This window comes from Nuphar pumila, chromosome 11, assembly GCF_984573655.1.
Source record: "Nuphar pumila chromosome 11, dmNupPumi1.hap1.1, whole genome shotgun sequence".
Taxonomy (NCBI): domain Eukaryota; kingdom Viridiplantae; phylum Streptophyta; class Magnoliopsida; order Nymphaeales; family Nymphaeaceae; genus Nuphar; species Nuphar pumila.
In genome coordinates, this window is record NC_143259.1 from 49,670,323 (window position 1) to 49,689,221 (window position 18,899).

General features: G+C 36.3%; 1 pseudogene; it reads right to left on the minus strand.

Moving 5' to 3' along the window:
- Positions 1-3,112: 3,112 nt before the first annotated feature.
- LOC149822361 (ethylene-response factor C3 pseudogene) lies at positions 3,113-4,045 on the minus strand (annotated as a pseudogene).
- Positions 4,046-18,899: the final 14,854 nt, after the last annotated feature.

The following is an 18,899-nucleotide window of genomic DNA, read 5'->3' on the forward strand; positions in this document are numbered from 1 at the left end:
AATTCATTGTTTTTTACAGGTAAAGCTGAATTTGAAGAAGGGCAAGCAAAACCCAAAGTTGAGGGCAAGTTTTCTCCAACCCAAAAAGAATGATGGAGGAGTGGAGCAATGCAAACCGGGTCTAGCAGGGTCTCTTTGAATCCATCTTAAATTTTGGGTTTTTTTATCATTTGGATCTTTTGTATTTTGATATTTGAATTTTTGTATTCAGATATGGGATCATTATACTTGATCCATAACTTTAGGATAGGTTTGATCTACTTAGAAAGTTATTAGATTTGATAGTTTGTTTTGTTTAGGATTAAGAAGCCTTAATCTATAAGTAACAGAGAGGTCTAGGATTAAAGGGACAATTGAGTTGAAATTCAAAATTGTTATTTTCCATTTCATTTTGATTATTTCTTGTTTTCTATTATTTTTTTAAAAATAATTTTAAGCATTTTTTTTACATTTATTAAAAAACAACTGATTCACATCAATACTGTCGATTTTCTGGTGATACGATACGTATCAGCCAGACAACATCGGTATTAAGTCAATTTCTTTTTCTTCCTGTCCAGGTTTTCTGCAAGTGCGTTACAGCTCAAGAAAGGATACAGCAACTTGACCAATTCGACAAGTCCCCTTTCAATGCCAGCTAACCTTTGGTACGATCGACAGAGACATTAACCTCTCAAGTACTTAAATCCGAAAATAATAATAATAATCTTTAGCAAAAAAACTCTCATATAATTATTTGAACAGAGAAAGAGCAGAAATTATGATAATTTATATTGATAAAATTAAAAAATGCATCATCCATGATCAAATAGTTGGCATCATTCATCAATGTACAACGGATGGAAACGATTTCTTGATTTTAGTGATTCATACAACTCTCCCCAATGTAACAAAAAGTCATACGGAAGAGGAAAAGTATAAATTTTGGTTGAAAAAATTTGAAGTTTTTTTTTCCTTCCAAGCATCAAACACATGCTTTTGGCTTTCCCAATTATGGTATATACAGAGAGCTTTCCATATATAGAAAGGGTGCCACCAGACCTGACCCAGGACCCTTGCTTTAGTATTTTTTTTTTTAAAGGAAGCTGGGGTTAAGGATGGCAGTAGACTTGGGTGGGTGCCGGGGCACAAGGTCTCCACTGCCCAGTCTCAAAATTTGGCCCTCCATCTTCTGTTCATCCTTATCTCAAAATAGTTGTCCCTATCTGCGTCCCTATCTCTGTTCCCGTCTCCTCCGTCTCAAAATAACTTTATTCTTTTATATATATATATATAAGAGTATTAATAATTTCATTAACAGAGATCGGGGATGGGTGGGCCAACAGCAAGAGTAAGTCTATCCTGGTACGGGTTTTGATTTTTACCATCATCATGGTTCATTCCCCGCTTTAAGTCCTCCATCTCCAGTCCAAACGAGGCGGGGTTCAGACGGATCTTCATTTTTTCCTGGTCCATTACCATAACTAGCTGGGGTTACCGAGACCCCTACCAGTTATGCAATGGTACCATTGGGATTTGAACTTGCAACGTCCCAACACATGGTAACGTGCACTAGCTGCTCATACCAGACAAGCTGGTGCCTATTCTAGTATATGTTTCAAAAAAAATAATATATTATATTTAGGAATGTTAACAGCTCAGACTTTTTGAGCATGGGGGCTGCCGTTGCTTTATCACAGTTAGATTTGTCTTTGAATAGGAGTTTTACCTTGCAGGAAGGTGGGCCCATTAAGCAACCTCGGTGAGGGTTTCCTTCATCATACAAACAACAACAACAACAACTACGCCTTCATCCCAAAACAATTGGGGTGAGCGATATGAACCAAAAAAAAAAAAATCATTCTGGGTCTTTCACATGAATCTTGGGTTTCCTTCATCATAAAAGAAAAAAAAAAAAAACTCAGATTTTCATGGGATATATGAGAGAATCGGAATCAAATTACTCAGATTCGTTAGAATAGAGGGTATCCGATTAACAATGAGTTTCTGGTTCACTTTGGAGTTTAACATCCAAATCCACATCCAAGTCCAAATCCAACAAATATTAGTATGATTACATGTAAATGTGTATCCAATTAGTGCTACTTTTTGCATCTGAATAACACTCCCACTCCCAATCCGAATTTAGGTCAGATACAGGTTTCATATTGGCCATGTAAGAAAGTGGATCGAATTGCATGAGGTTTTTCTCCATCAAGCCAGATGGATGTGAAGCACATGTGAACATAAGAAATTATCATTTGTTTATGGGTTTGTGGGTATGGGCCCATGTTACCTCTTCACTTATTCCAAGAGGCAACAACTGATTTTCTAATAGGTTACACTAGCTAATCTTGAGATAATGATGAAAAAAAAACCGATTGACTGTGATAAGTTTGTTCAGGGATATAAAGGGGTCGGGTTCGGTTCAGATTTAAGCATCACTGAATTGGACTCAATCGGGTTTCTGCATAGTTGGATTAGAGTCGCATATGGATTCAGATGGGATAATTTGAAACCAAATCCTAACCTGACTAGCCTAAACAGCTAATTCTATACGATATTTACAAATTCTTTCCCTCAATGCAAATTTGGGTGTTTTACCCTTTCTCCATTAGTCCTACTATCTAGCAAAATTGGAAAGCAGATCAGGTCATGCTGAACATGAGCGTTTTTGCCATGCCCACATCGTGGCTGCCTGTCTGTTTGCATTTTGGATGAATGCCACGTGGTTTTGTTGACTTTTAAGCTTTTTAAAATGCAAATCTGATGGTCACGATGTCAGCATGAGCAAAAACGCTCTGCCGCAAAATTGATAGTAGGGTTGAATGAGATAGCTGGATGGTTAGGTAGCGCTGTCAGAACTGAAAGGTCTCTGCCTCCAATCCCACTAGTGTATATATTTGTATTTTTCTATCTAAAAAAAATGAGCCCACCTCCTGCTGCAAATCTAAAGATGTTGCTTCAGTGGTCAAAAGCTCGTGACACGTGTACACACATACCAATATCAACAATCAATTATAGATCAGTGGACAAATTATCTTATATTATAATTATAGCATTAGGGTATGAATCTCTCATGGACCATTGATTGGACCTTCTTTTTAAAGTAAAGTAAAAGTGACTCTTGGGGTTACCAAAAGAACATACCGTCAAAAGCTCTGTTTATTTATCAAACATGATAAAGAAATCAAAAAAAGAAAGCAGAAAAGTTCATGGGAAAAATCCTCTCTATAACAATACACAAGTTCCATGGTCTAAAAACTGCATGGGCGGGCGTTCTCTTCTTCAAGAGAGATGGGAAAAGGCAGAGAGAGGAAGGAATCATTACAAATTTTAAAAAACCCCTTCACTTGTACATGAGCTGAGTAGCTCTTCCAAGTACTCAACTCCCAAGTCCTCCAACTCCACAACATTCTGAATCCTGACTCCAGGCCTCTTCAACTCACTGGTACCCTTCTGCTTTCTGCCCTTGTTTCTCTTCCTTATGGAGTGCTTCTCCTTGAGTGCGATCGCTGGCGAACACCCGTCTTTACCATAAGTCGTGTCACGGAGCGAATCCCTAACACGTTCCACAGGGAAATTGAGTATGGCCATGGATCCCCGCATTGCGAAAGCAGCTTGATCGTAAGCAAGCGCGGCAGCCTCTGCACTGTCAAAAGTTCCCAGCCACACACGGATTCCTTTCCTTGTGGAGTCTCTTATCTCAGCAGCATACTTTCCCCACGGGCGTCGGCGAACTCCTCTGTAGTACTTCTCTTTAGTCATTTCGCCTTCTGGACTTGCACCACCTGAGTGATTGTCTTCGCCCTCTTCACTCTTGTTGCAGATCTGTGAGTCCCCTGTTCTCTTCGTGGCTTCAATGAGCACATCAAACAAAAGCATCTCATCTGAATCATTCTCGTTGAAAGGCAACACTTCTTGTGATGCAAAGCCCTCCCAAGAGCAGTATGATTCAGGGGAACCATATAAAGGAAGAGTTGAGTTCTGCATCGAGAAGATAAGGAATTAAGGATTGATCGTTGCTGGTGTTGTATTTTCTTGCACCACTAGGACTGCAAGTGCTGTGGGCTTTGATGATAAATTGGGGTGGCATTAAATACCCATATTTTTATGGTTGTTTTTTTTTTTTTTTTTTTTGGATGCTTCGTTCCTGGTGAGCATGAAAGAAAAAAAGGGTGGGGACAGGGTGAGATGATTGAACCATGGTAGGCTGGTCACTGGATAATCCACTACAAGGGCTAACACGTTGGTCAATGACGCACGGCCGCCAGGTCGGATGACTTTATCAGCCTTACGTTTGAAGCCCAACGTCATCCAATATGCATTATAAGGACACGTGGCAGTTAGATTGGCTCTCATTGGTGGCCGCCAAAAAAAAAGTTTTTTTTTTTTTTTGTTTTTGTTGAGATGGGTTCAGGTCCGTCAGAGCACCTCTGTGTGCCGTTGATCTCAAGATGAATGGCATCAAAAACCTGTACGAATGGGATGCCCATCACTTGGATGGGTCCCATACTTTTTCCCCGATGCGGTTCATGATCCGGATTGATGGCATCTGAGTGGCATAAAATGAACGGCTCATAATGAGCTTGTACACTCTCTCTTTGATGAGTGTCGTTCATTTTTGAGATGAACGTTAGAGCTGCGCCTGAACTGATGCCATCCTTTTTTTTTTTTTTCGCGGACAAGGGTAAAACGGGTAAGAGGGAAAAATGACAAAGTTAGCTTACATCGACCTGCTCTCTCCTCTATGGGATGGTGACAAAAGTAGGGTAATTTTTCTGTGAAATTTTCAAGTCAATGTTGTCAGACTCGAACCGAATTATCCTCAAATTGATTCGATTCATGGTTCACTATTTGGCCGTACTCAAAGATTAGCTGATTAAACCATGATTCAGGAATCCCTCTTTTCAACTTTTTTGTACTTTTTTATTTTGATTTTTTATGATCTTTGAAGTTAACCAAAAAAAAAATTCTAAATCGGCTAATTCTCTGAATCTCTTTGAAAATCGATTCAGGTTTGAAACCAGTTCTGACAACATCGATTCAAATGGTGGAAGTTCAAGCAAAATAAACAATTGTCAAAGTTTAAATTTCAATACAAAAATATGTCAGAAAAAGGAGCAAGAATCTAAAAAATGTGAAATAAAAATGAACAATGTTTTTGACATTTTGTTGAAAAAACATAAAATGTTGTGGTAATCGAGCATTTAAACCCATGTTGTAAGAACTGAATGGAATCAGCCTGAATCATATTTTGTATCGGCTCAAAATCGATTCAATAAAAAGGGCAAATTCAGCCCCCTTAAAAATATCGTCTGATTCACCTTGAATCGCCCGATTTGTGGTGAATAAGGGTTCCTTCGGCTCTTTTCTTTAATTTTTTTTATTTTTATGTTTTTTATTAATATATTTTATTTTTATGTTTTTTATGATTGTTTAAATTCAAAAAAAATAAAATTGACCGATTTGGAAATATAAGGATTTTATCACAACTTTAACGAAATATTTTCATACTTTTAATGAAGTGTTTTGGAAATAGGCTTTCAATTGAATCTTTCATAGGGAAAAGCATAATCACGTTCAATAAAGATTACTTAAACCATACCCATCCATACGTGATAAAATATATTTTTTTTTATGTTTTTTACATTGAAAAAACGCAGATCTTAATCAAAATTCGGGTGGTATGGGGCTTGGTATACAATTTTATAAACCATACCCAGTACATATTGTAAGCAGACTTCATGGGTTCGACCCTTATAGTTAATCGGAACCCTTACATTTTTACCAAACACTGACCCTACTTTTTTTCGACAGAGAAAGCTGGGGTTAGGCAGACCCCTACCAGTTATACAACCATACCATTACCATGGGATTAGAACTTGCAATGTCCCAATACAAGTTGACGTGGACTAAGTGGTCCTGCCAGACAAGCCGTTGGTAACACTGGCCCTACTTGATCTGGTACCAGGCCAAGACCAGGTCATACCCGACCCACTTTCTATCCCCACATGGAGCTGATTGGTATGGATCCAAATGGAAAAATTATGTCTTGATTAGAATTACTTTTCTATGAAGTAATAATCCGTAAGCAGGACTTCATTTGTAACTCATATTAAATAGTGTAAAGGATTTTAGGGTCATTGGTAGAAGGCGTGGCATCTTATGGAATTTGTTCATAATTTAGTAATTGAACGACGCACAATAGGGATGCATACCAATATGTCTATTTTTTTATAGTGGTCAATTTAGTTGTACTGTGAAGGCCAAGAAAGGAAGCATAGAAACGTAGGTACATGTAACAATAAAGAATTTTCTTGCTAAATTTTCTAGATGGGGGGTAGTTCAATTCTTTAAGACCAAAAAGATGGAGGGTAGTTCAATTCAATGAGCTTTGAAAATGATAACCAATGGAAAACCTGCAATAGTTACTAAAACTTGCTGAAAAAAACAGCAGGAAAATTGCTGAAAAGCAAGTCTTTTGAGTTGAAAAAGAATTAGCGGCACTTTTCACCATTGGGGCTTTTAGCGGGACTCAAAAAGTGCCACTAAAGCCTATAAAAGATGTGTCCACCAATTTTTTTAAAGAACTTTGGTGGTGGTTTCGAGCACCGCTAAGGTCCCAGCCGAATTTGGGACCTTTAGCGTCAATCAAAAAGTGCCGCTAAAGCCATTTTTTAATGCTGTTTCAGCATTTTTTTGCAGAAAAAACATTGAGTGTCCTTCACGCCCAAGATGGACGCTCAGCAGCGTCCCATAAATAGCTGATAACACCTAAGAGTCGCACAGTTACCACTCACTATATATATATATATATATATATATATATATATATATATATATATATATATATATATATATATATATATATATATATATATATAATGGATCGACTGGTTTTACCATTAGGAACAACCAGGGTTTTAAATTATGATTGGGATGGGTTTCCAACCTAATTTCAGGCCACCAATATGAGTAGTTTGTGTGGCCACACTTTTTATTATACATCCCAAACAGATCTAACGCCATCTTTGAAAGATCAAGAAATGTGACTGCTCATAAAAATGTTATGTTAGAAGGTAGAGGACCACCAGGATATAAGAAAGAGGAACATTTACAACTGATCTACAATCGTTTCCACTGGTAAAAATACCATGGCCATGTTATTGGCCAAGATGGGTCTACTGAAGCAAAGTCAGTTTTAGAAGGACAAGCCCATAGATTGGATCCGTGATCCTAACGATTTATAATATATTTTTTTATTATATCTTGTTTTTGCCTTGAGGTCTGCCTAACCTCAGCTTGCTATATATATATATATATATATATATATATATATATATATATATATATATATATATATATATATGGGTTAATCTAATATTAAAATAGCTGTGTTTAACATTCGATGAAGTCAGTTATATTAAAATGATTAAAAATAGTTTTAAAAATGTATGATTACTTTTGTAAGTCAAAAAGGTAAAAATTCGATGAATTCATAAAATCTTTTTAGAAAAAGTGTTTAACTTTTCGATTTTTTTTAAAAGTTCAAAAACTTATAATGCTCAAAAAATAGTCATTTGTCACTTTTAAAGGTATTTTAGTTATTTTCATAAAATTCAATCTATCAAATGTTAAACCAATTAGTTTAATGTTAGATTAACCATATATATATATATATATATATATATATATATATATATATATATATAGAGAGAGAGAGAGAGAGAGAGAGAGAGAGAGAGACGTTCCGTGCAAGATTCTGCCAATCAACACCTTTAGCAACGACAAAAAAGGTCAACAGTAACTTTTGTAACTGCTAAAAAATCTGAGGGAAAAAACCCTTTACCGATGGATGCTCAGCGAAAGTTCATTTTGGTCATGTTCAAAAGTCATCACGACTCACGAGCAAATCTTTAACTCTTCAAACATAACAATTCTATATATTTGGACCACGTTACCGTATCTCATTGGCTTTTTCGTGATTTCTTTATGAATAATAGGGCGTCATCCAATATCGTCTCCCTCTTGTGTTATCTATTTGTGGTTTTACACATCATTTTAAGATTCAACATATCTTATAAAAATAAATAAATTCAACTTATCCTAGTCGGTCATACACCTTAAGAACCATGTATGTGAACCCATACAAATCTCTCTCTCTCTCTAGATATATATATATATATATTCTATTCTTTGGACAGCTTGTTGCCGTATCTCAATCAATTTTCTTTGGTATTTGCTTTTCTCTCTACACATGTCACCAAAACAATATTATTTTAACTTTTAATCCGCGATTTTTATTCAAAATATGATTGGCAGTCAATGGTAAGCAAAGCGCCCATAGAATTTTGGTTTCTAACGGCTAAATTTCAAGAACAGCCCTTCTTAAATTTCAGCGTTTTTGTTAAGTTTCCAACTATGCTTGAAAGCGCACAGAACCAGCTGTGTCACGAGAGCTCTTGTGACAGTATCCGCTCTCCTGGTGTCACATTAACTTTGCTTTAGTCATTCTTCTTAGTTACCGTTTCTCAAATTTGTTTTGGGGTTAGGCAGACACCTACCAGTTATACAACGATACCACTCGGATTCGAACTTGCAACGTCCCAACACAAGGTGACGTCCATTAGCTGCTCCTACCAGACAAGCGGAGACCCCGTTGGTAAAAAAAAAAAAAACAAATATTCACAGGAGTTTCGCATATACCATGTTTAGGACTGGGTCAAATTCCCTTACTTGCCAGGGAGTACACCCGGCTTCAGGGGATGCTCGCTCATAGGTTTCGAACTCAGATGTCTCTTCAGTTGGTGACTAAGATTTTATATATAGTTAACCCCTATTAAAGTGGATCTCATAGTACTCCATGAAATTTAATTTGATTTATACAAACTTTAGAATTGACATACAACTCTTTTTTGGGTGTTGTGATGGCTATTTTTCTCATAAACCCCAAAGAGGTTTGCCGTAGTGGGATGCTACCTACAACTCTAGGCAGGTGCTCTAGGTTCAAATCTCATGGGCGACGACACCCAGTGGCGGAGCCACATTGAAGCCAGAGTGGGTCGTAACTACCCTGACCCAAAAATCCCCCCAATAAGGGGTTCAAGTTAGGGTGAGCACAGCTCACCTTGGTATTTTAAGTGCCCACCCTAATATATTGTTATCATGTGTAAAATGTAAAAGTTGGATATGATTATCATGGAACCATCCATATCTGTTTACACCAATTCATGTATGAATTTCAAGCTGACCATATTGTTATGTGTTGGCAAAAAACACAAAAGGAGGTTGAGAGCTTCACTTACCGAAAGTTGTTATGGTCGGTTTGGTCAACACTTCGATAGACGTGGGTGGTCGATGCTCTCCTCAGCCAATCGATGCCCTCGATGAGCCCAGGGCATCAGGGTGAATGGTGAGCAGGGCCCTTGAACCCAAAAAGAGAGATCACCTTGGTAGTCCTTGTCAAGCTACCATGGATCTCCTTATATATTGGGAGAAGAGTGGAGTTATATGCATGGCATTCATGTATATGAACCTTTCACATTCACATATTGAATGTGAACCTTTCATATTCACGTAATAGCCCTCCCACTCTCATTTAGTATCTTGGTGTGTCCTGTGTCAAACCGAGTTACATTCGATTAGACTCGATCCAAAAAGTTCAGCATTCTCCCACTTGACCTATTGACACGAAAAAACACATAATCGATGTTTCTTATCATTATTTTGATTCAATTTTCATGTGGGTTTACATGTTATCTTTTATCACAAGAATGAATTATATGAGTCATGGAGATGAATACCTCTATATGAGATAGCATATTTGCATGTATTACAGTATTATTCATTTTCAGTGTTTAGCATATTAAGAATACCTTTATAATAGGTTGGTCTCAAATACATTATATTGGTCCTTTTAATATTGTTATTCTGCTATTCTCTTTTCAAAATAAGAGACCCTTTACACATAATCAATAATATACAAAATCATAGTGAATCAATTTAGTTTCAGAAATATAATCACATAAAACCATAATGTATTATCGTACATCAAAAGGAATCAAATGAACCTATCATCATTGCATGTTGGGAATACAATCTTGGTGCTAGTCTTTCAATAAGAGGATACACAGTCTTTTCCTTTGTGTTGATGTTTTCAATACATATTAAATGATTCTTCATTCTTTCTTTAACAATAAAGTACTTTAACTCTATGTGTCTTCATAAAGTGGAGCTCTTGTTGTTATTATAGAAAGACACAATAGCTTCATTATTATAAAAGATCTTTAGTGGCCTCTTAATAGATTCTACAATACCAAAGCTCGTAATGAAGTTTCTTCTCAATATGGCCTGAGATGAAGTCTTTTATATATAGAGTAATAAATTTTGCTTCCATGGTATGAGCTGTAGTTGTAGACTACTTCCCACTTCTCTATGAGACAACACCACCTGCTAATAGCAAGATGTATTCAGTAATAGACTTTTTACTATCGAGACATTCTCATAAGTCCGCATCAGAATATCCAACGATCTCTAGGTGGTCAACCTTTCTATAGGTTAACATATAGTCCTTTGTTCCTTATAAATAGTGCATGACTTTCTTCGTAGCTTTTCAGTATACAGTGCCTAGATTAGACTGATATCTACCAAGCATCCCAATAACAAATGTGATGTTTGATCATGTGCAGATCTATATATATATCAAAACCGCTGAAACATACTAAATGTTTGTTGTCTAAACCTTTTTATTATTAGCATGAGGACAATACTTTAAGATCAATTTATTCTCTTTTACTATGGATGTCGATCTAAGAGAACAATTCTTCATCCCATATCTTTTAAGAACCTTAAGGATATAGAATTTATGAGAGAAGTCAAGAACACTCTTAGTTCTATCATGACGGATCTCAATTCTAAGGATATAAGCGACCTCACCTATATCCTTTATATCAAAATGAGAAAAAAAAATCTTTTATCTCATGTAGCATACTCAAATCATTAGTTACAAGAAGAATGTCATCAACATATAAAACCATAATGATGAACTTATTCTCACTAGCTTTCAAGTATATATATTGATCAACAATGTTTTCAGTGAACCCAAAGTTTAAAATCACCTGATTAAACTTTTTATACCATTGGTGGGAGGCTTGTTTAAGTTCATAGATTGATTTCTTCAATTTGCAAACTAAATTATTTAAATTATCTACACTGAAAGTAGGAGGTTGTAACATATATATCTCCTCTTCCATATCCCCATTTAGAAAAGTCATCTTCACATCTATTTAATGTAGCTCTAAATCAAAATGAGCTATGAGGGGTATGATTATTTTTAATGATTCCTTAGTTGAGACAAGAGAAAAAGTTTCATTATAATCAATGCCCTCTATTTGAGTGAAACCCTTTACAATAAGTCTAGTCTTGTACATCTTCACCCACCCTTTAGAGTTTGTTTTTGTCTTAAAAACCCACTTACAACCAGAAAGTCTGACTTTATCAGGTCAAGGTACAAGATCTCACACTTGGTTCTTTTCTATATAGTCAATTTTTTCTTTCATGGCATTGATCTAATGTGTCGATCTATCACTTTCAATGACTTCTCCAAAGATTGAAGGATCATTATTAATATCTATGAAATCATTAGACTCTTGCAAATATACCATATAGTCTGAATGAATAACATATTTTATAGTCCTCATGGACCTCCATACAGGTGCTACAAGTAGCTCAAATTAAACCTCTGCATCATGTTGTGGCTACAAATCTCCACCAACAACTTCTTCTACTTGGGATTGAGGTTCATTGATCGGATTTTTTCTAACATCATCGAAAGAGACAGTGGTCAGAAAAATTGGATGAACAATAAAATTGGATGAACAATAAACCTCTGCATCATGTTGTTGCTTTATCTGTTTTTACTATTTGTAGTGTATAAGATGAACAATAAAACTTAAAACTTTTTTATCTTTCTAGATAACCAATAAAAAATCCACTAGTCATCCTAAGATAACAGACTTTTATATATGAGTTGTACAATTTAGCTTCAGCTGGTCATCCTCATATATGCAAATATAACAAAAAAGCTTGCATACATGTCCATAACTCAAAAAGAGTCTTTTGGACAGCTGTGGTAGGAACCTTGTTTGATATGTGCATTGTTGTCCTAAGATCTTAACCCCACAAGATCAAGAGAAGGGTTGAGTGATTTGACATCGCTCAAACTATTTTCTTAAGCGTGTAATTTTCTCTTTTAGCCACATCATTTTGGTAGGAACTATAAGACGTGGTATATTGAGGCACTATGCTTTTCTCTTTTAGAAACTGTACTAATGACCCTTCTATTTGTCTCATCTCATTGAAACATCCATAGTATTTTCCACCTCTATCGGACCTGAGTACTTTTATAACTTTGTCAATTTGTTTCTCTATTTTTCTGTTGAAGTCCTTAAAAACCAGAAATACTTCAGATTTTTCAAACAATAAGTAGAGATACATGCACTACGAGTAATAATTTATAAATGTGACAAAATACTTTTCATCATTGTAACACGAGGTAAATGGCCCACAAACATCCATATACACAATTTTCAATTTAGCACTACTGCATTTGACATATTTCTTATAAGTGTTGGTCTGCTTAGGCTTTATGCAGTCAACACATAGGTCTATATATGTGAAGTCAAGGGATCTAAGAATTTATTCTCTCACAAGTCTTTGGACTCACTCTTTTGAGATATATCCTAACCTTCGATGCTAGGGCAGATACTATTAATCATCAATAAATCTACATTTATTGTCAATTAACACACTATCAGCGGAGTTGAATTCTTGAATAAAGAATTTGGTTCTCAAACGATACAAACCATCACACAAATATGTAGAACCAACATGAATAGAATTTTTAAAAACAATAAGTTTGGAGTTTTCAAAATTAAAAGCAAAACCAAACTTATCAAGTCTTTAAATACAAATAAGGTTCTAACTATAAGATGATACATGAAATGTATTGACCAAATCCATAACAAACCCAGACTCCAAAACTGTTATGCATGTCTCAACGTTCTTCATATGAGAATGCATCTTATTTCTTAAAAAGATCCTTCTTTCATGATCTATTGGTTTCCTTTTATTCAGAAGTGCCTATAAAGAATTGGCAATGTGAACAGTGCCATCAAAATCATTCCGCCAGCTATTCAATGAAACATGAATTAAATAGAACTTATGATAAACGAATGACTCATTACTTTTATTTTTAAGTCATTTCTTGTACTTTATGCACTTCACCCTCTTATGTCCCTTCTTCTTATAGAAGAAGCACTTTCTAGAAGAACCAATACCCTGGGATTTGACTTTCGCGTGAGAGTTCAAACTCTCCATAGAGGCTTTTTTATTGCCTTTCTTTTTGAAGAAATATTTCTTTGTCTGAAGCCTATTCCTTGTCTGATGAGAAGCTATATGTCCACTCTGCACCTTCTTGCCCTTTAATCTTTCTTCCTCTTCAACACACTTAGACAAACGATCATTAAAAGATAACTCATTGTTATGTGTGTTATAAGAAATCTTAAAGGGTCAGTATTCAGTTAGCAATAATGTTAAAATCAAATAAACCAGAAATAAGTCAGAAATAGTGAACTTCATGTCATTCAACTGAGATGCAATATTGCCCATTTTCAAAGTATGTTGTCAAATGTTACTGTCTCCAAAATATTTCATAGATTGATACGGATCAACCTGTTATTTTTGCTCCAAAGATCATACTAGGGGAACTAATGCTAATGGTCTCGGGTATGGCTCAGAATACTGCCTCACTTAGTCTAGCTGAGCTCTACTATTCACTAATGAAACTTAGAGTACAAATATCAAATACAGATAAAAAGAGTATTTAAGTGTGACTACCTGCACTGGGACAAAAAGACCCTAAGAAACTTTACTATTCTCTGGGATTGGCTTTGGGCCTTTCCTGCACACCCACTTTGATTTTATATTTCTATGAGATATATACACGAATCATTTCTGGATTATAAATGGAACTTACATTTTTCTAGCTCCATCTCACGTCAATAACTCGACCTCTACTAATTTGGACATCAGGGTACTAGCCCTATCCTTATTAGAACTGACAAACTGAGTCTCAATGGCTTTCAAAAATTTCTTCACTGTCCTGCAGTGAGGAATAGTGCCTCAAATATTTTTAGTCACTCTAAATTGCAAAAGCAACATACTAAGGCTTATTCAAGCACTCTCACTTCTCAGAGGTAGCCTTATGATCGGTTGCACTCTGTTTTATAAAAGCGAGAGGTCCATCAGTTATAAGAGCCAAATTTAGGTCCATGTAACCCAGAGTAAATAATAATTTTTTTCTAATATAAAAAATTATATTCATCTAAAATAATGATATTACCAAAACCATCAATAATGAATGAACCTTGTACTACAAGAATGAAAGACAAAGACTATAAATGGCCATACGAGACTCAAATCGAAAAGGTAAACACAAGACCCTTTATTATTTAGCTTTTCTAAGACAAGCATAATAGAGCCACTATTGTTTTACTTTGGTGAAAATAATAATACCCAAAGGTACTCTGCCTTCTCAATTCTCAATAAATTGGCTTCAATTGGTGAAACTAGTAGATCATATAACCAAAAGCACTTTGGCAGTGCACCTTTAAGTATAAACATGCTTTATAGGCTGATGTACACATCTACTATTGCACACTGTATGACTTTAGAATATAATGACCTGCCTTTGGGTAGATTCATTGCTTTATAAAGTCACACAAAATTGCAATATTGAATTTTAACTCAACACAGTCCAAAGAATCCTCAATCAACACAACTCAGATCACTTTGGTGATTACTTGAGTTAGTTAATCAAGATATTTTACCATATTTATATTCAGATCTTGGATCAAGTCACTCTAGATCAAGAGCAAACCCGATCCACCTGGAACCATTAAAAATGGTTCCAGGTTCTAGACCGGGTCTCTCCCGGTTCGGGTTCTACTGTAGCTACAATGTTATAATGGAAACCTAACACCCTCTTGATTTAAAACTTGATTTTTTTTCTTTTAAGGTTTACAGTTATGCCTGTAACCAATCCCACCACCATCGACGGTCGGCCACGATGGCTAGCCATGACGACCGTTGGCGACGGTCGGCCTCCGACGATCCATCACTATCGGATTCATCTGTCTGCCGATGGCAGTGGGGGAAAAAAACCAAAACCTGAAAGGAGGGTTTTATTCCCCTTTCCTATGGTTTTAATTCTATTGCCTGACAGCCCCTTCGGTGGCCGGCCTCTAAGACCAACAGCCGACCAACCTCCAATGGCCAGACACCATCGGCCTTGGTCGTGCACCGTGGGCTGTAACCCCCCCCCCCTCCCAAAAAAAAAAAGCAATCGACTGCAATCCTTCTCAACTCCTGAGTAATCTTGTCGCCACCGGTGATCAGCCTCTATGGCCATCAATGACGGCAAGCCTCTAGCAGCCAACCTTCATGAGTCGTAGGCATCCGCCGGTAGCCATGGCGGTGATTTCAAAAAAAAGGAGAGAGGGACGATAAAGAAAAAATGGGAAGAGGGAGGATTCTTGAAAACCCGTGACCCTACACATCGACAAAGTCCGTCAATGGACCCACACATGCAGAAAACACAAAAGAAGGGAAAGAGCTCCACTTACTGAAAGTTGCCATGGTCGGTTCGATCAATGCTTCGATAGACATGGGTGGACGACACTCTCCTCAGCCAAACGATGCCCTCGATGAGCTCAGGCTGTCAAGTCGAATGGTGAAGAGGACCCTTGAACCCAAAGAGAGAGATATGACCTTGGTAGTCCTCATCATGCTACCATAAATCTCCTTATACAGTGGGAGAAGAGTGGGGGTTACATGCATGGCATTGTAAACTTTTTACGTTCATGTAACAACCCTCCCACTCTCATTGAGCCTCTTGGTGTGGCTTGTGTCTAACCGGGTCACATTCTGTTGGACCCGATACAAAAAGTCCAACATTATGCACTTCATGACCCAAAAATCTCCCCAATAAAAGGGTTTGTGCACAAGTCGAAGCGTGGTGACTCCCTGAGAGCAAGGGGTAAGTTCACGAAGTTATACACTGTTGGGATATCAACGGTAAGTACGGTAGGCAGAACCAACGCGGCTAGGTTTATGAACTTATGAGTGATTTCTCTATGTAAATATCAAAAAAAATATGGTGTTTGTTAGGAACACCACTCCACTAGGGACAATGGGTCGGTAGAACAAACATGATTAAGAGGTAGAAGAATAATTGTTCCTATATTATTTAGAAAAAGAAAACTATCTTTATACTTCAATCCCTTTCTACTTTTCACATGCATTCCTTTTCTCTTCTCCGTGTTGCCATAAATTCAAATTGTTCACAAAAAATTAAAACGTACGATGATCAATCCAGTTTGTCACCGTCATAATTAGCAATACGAGAAACGACAAAATCTTTAAATATCTTTAAATACTGAATACATTATTTGAAAGCTCTCACATTCAAAAAGACGGTTGAGAAAAATGGCATAAAAGATTATACAAAAATAGGCAAGCAATACATATGGGTTTAATTATGTTTTAATTTTTATAAAATGAGGTAAATCAAACTCTCTCTCTCTCTCTCTCTCTCTCTCTCTATATATATATATATATATATATATATATATAATTTTTCTATGAGAAACAAGATCGGATATAGGAACAATGAGATTCAGAGTCAAGAATCTTCGTAATATGAACCCAAGATCCAATCCAAATATTGGATCCGTAATTCATGAAATTAAGTATTGCGTTTAAATATAAGCTTTCATGTTTTAAATGTTTCTCTCAAGTTTTAACTGTTTTTATTTTCAAAGTTTTATTGAAAGGCAAATACTTTAAACGGAGTTTTGCTAATTATGACTAAATTTATGGTTTGCTTGACATGACCTGTAAACAAAACCTTGCCTCCAAATTATCTCAATTACCACTTTTTTTTATCAGATGTCTAATTGCACCTAGAAATAAACTTTGAGCAACATCTGGTTCAGTACAAAAGAAAACCACTCCCTAGGTACCATTTCCTTTTATTTGAAAGGCAGGGTTAGGCGGACCCCCACCAGTTATCATTCAACGTACCACTGGGGTTTAGAAACTGCAACGTTCCACCACAGGAAGACATGCATTGACAGCTCCTACCAAACACGGGGAGCCCTTGTTGTTTAGGTATCATTTTCTTATTTAAATGCAAGCCTGAAACATCACAATTCGACATCATATTGAAAAGTTGCGTTGGACCTAGCATATTTTAGCTTTTTAAAATTCCTGTTCATGGTTTTTCAAACTCTCTACCAACCAAATATGTTTACTGGTATGAAACAAGATTTGCATAGTTTCTTTTTTATTTTTTTCAAAATTTTTACCAGTATACAGAAACAATTACATTGTATAAGAAGAATAAATCAATGGCTTAGAATTTTTATAAATATTCAAGCATAAAAATAGTATTTTTTGATCCGATTACAATGATCTAACAGTCGATTCCTAGTAAATGGACCACGTCAAATGCATCTGTGGTGTTAGATTTTTAAAAACCTATAAAAATCTTGATCCATACCAGCAAACATATTTGGTTGGTAGACATATTTCTGTTTTCTTTTATATATATATATATATATATATATATATATAGAGAGAGAGAGAGAGAACTGCTAACCACTTTTCTAGCTAGCTGCCTAGCTATTCGAGCTTTTGAAGAGTTTTTTTCATGTTTTGCTTAAATCTGATGGTAAAGATGTGTTTGACATGATCAATTTACTGGGCAACGACACTTGGATCATCGATAAAATATATGCTTTTTGTTTAAGCCTTGAATATTGATGAAAATCTTAAACTATCAGATTTTAAACCTTATAAAAACATCCCGCTTCTCATAATCATATGATCCAAGAGTGGATTTCTATAAAATCAAGCACGTAGAATACATTTATATGGTCAAATTTAAAGAAAACATGAAAAAAACTCTAAAAGTCTGTTTAGCTAGAAAAATAGTGAGCAGAAAATAACCTCTCACTATGAGTTCTAACTAGAGGGTTCTTTACCCATGAAAGCATCAAATACTTTGCTTATATTTTTTTTTAAGAAATATATAAAACTGAAATAATTTCAAATTAGTTAACTACTAATTGTGGTTAAACAAAGAATAGAGAATAGTTATAAAAGTTTCTTTGGAGTTGTAGTAGATATTGCAAAAATTTACGGATGGTTTACCGAAAGAGTCACTGAAGGGACGGTAATGGCACAGCAAGAGTAATCATCAGAGAGACAGTAATGACACAGTAGCAGAATTGGCCTCGACCACCAAAGTTGAGATCTTTTGCCATTCTTCTCTCACCACCACCATCCATTCACTATTATTACACCACCTTTCTGATCACGTCAGCACTGTGACCGTTTTAAGGGCCCAGGTGGTGTGCACTGCTGGGTGGGGGGCCCAAACTCGTGCTGACTCACGTGGGTCCCCGTCCGGGTCAAGATAAAATTCGGGGGGGGGGGGGGCTCCCCAAAAATGTCCTTATCCGCAGCCGACCCGAGTATGACCTGACTGCCCAAAACCTTAATTTATGGCAATTGAATATAATACAGATACCGTTCAGCCGTTGTTGGATCTGCTGACAGCAATTCCATTCCTTGCTGGCGTTTGTTTATTGCGTCACCTTTCTCACCTAAGCATATTATCACTTGTGTGGGCCCTGTTGAAGAGAGTCAGGTGGGCCCACACAGCCTGGTAGATGTGAAGGGGTCGGATTCAGTTCGGATGTATGATACGGAGAACACAAGATTCAGATCGGGTAATTTCTAGAATGAGATTTTTTCTCATTCGACAATCGTGACCGTTGAGAGAGGTTTTAGGA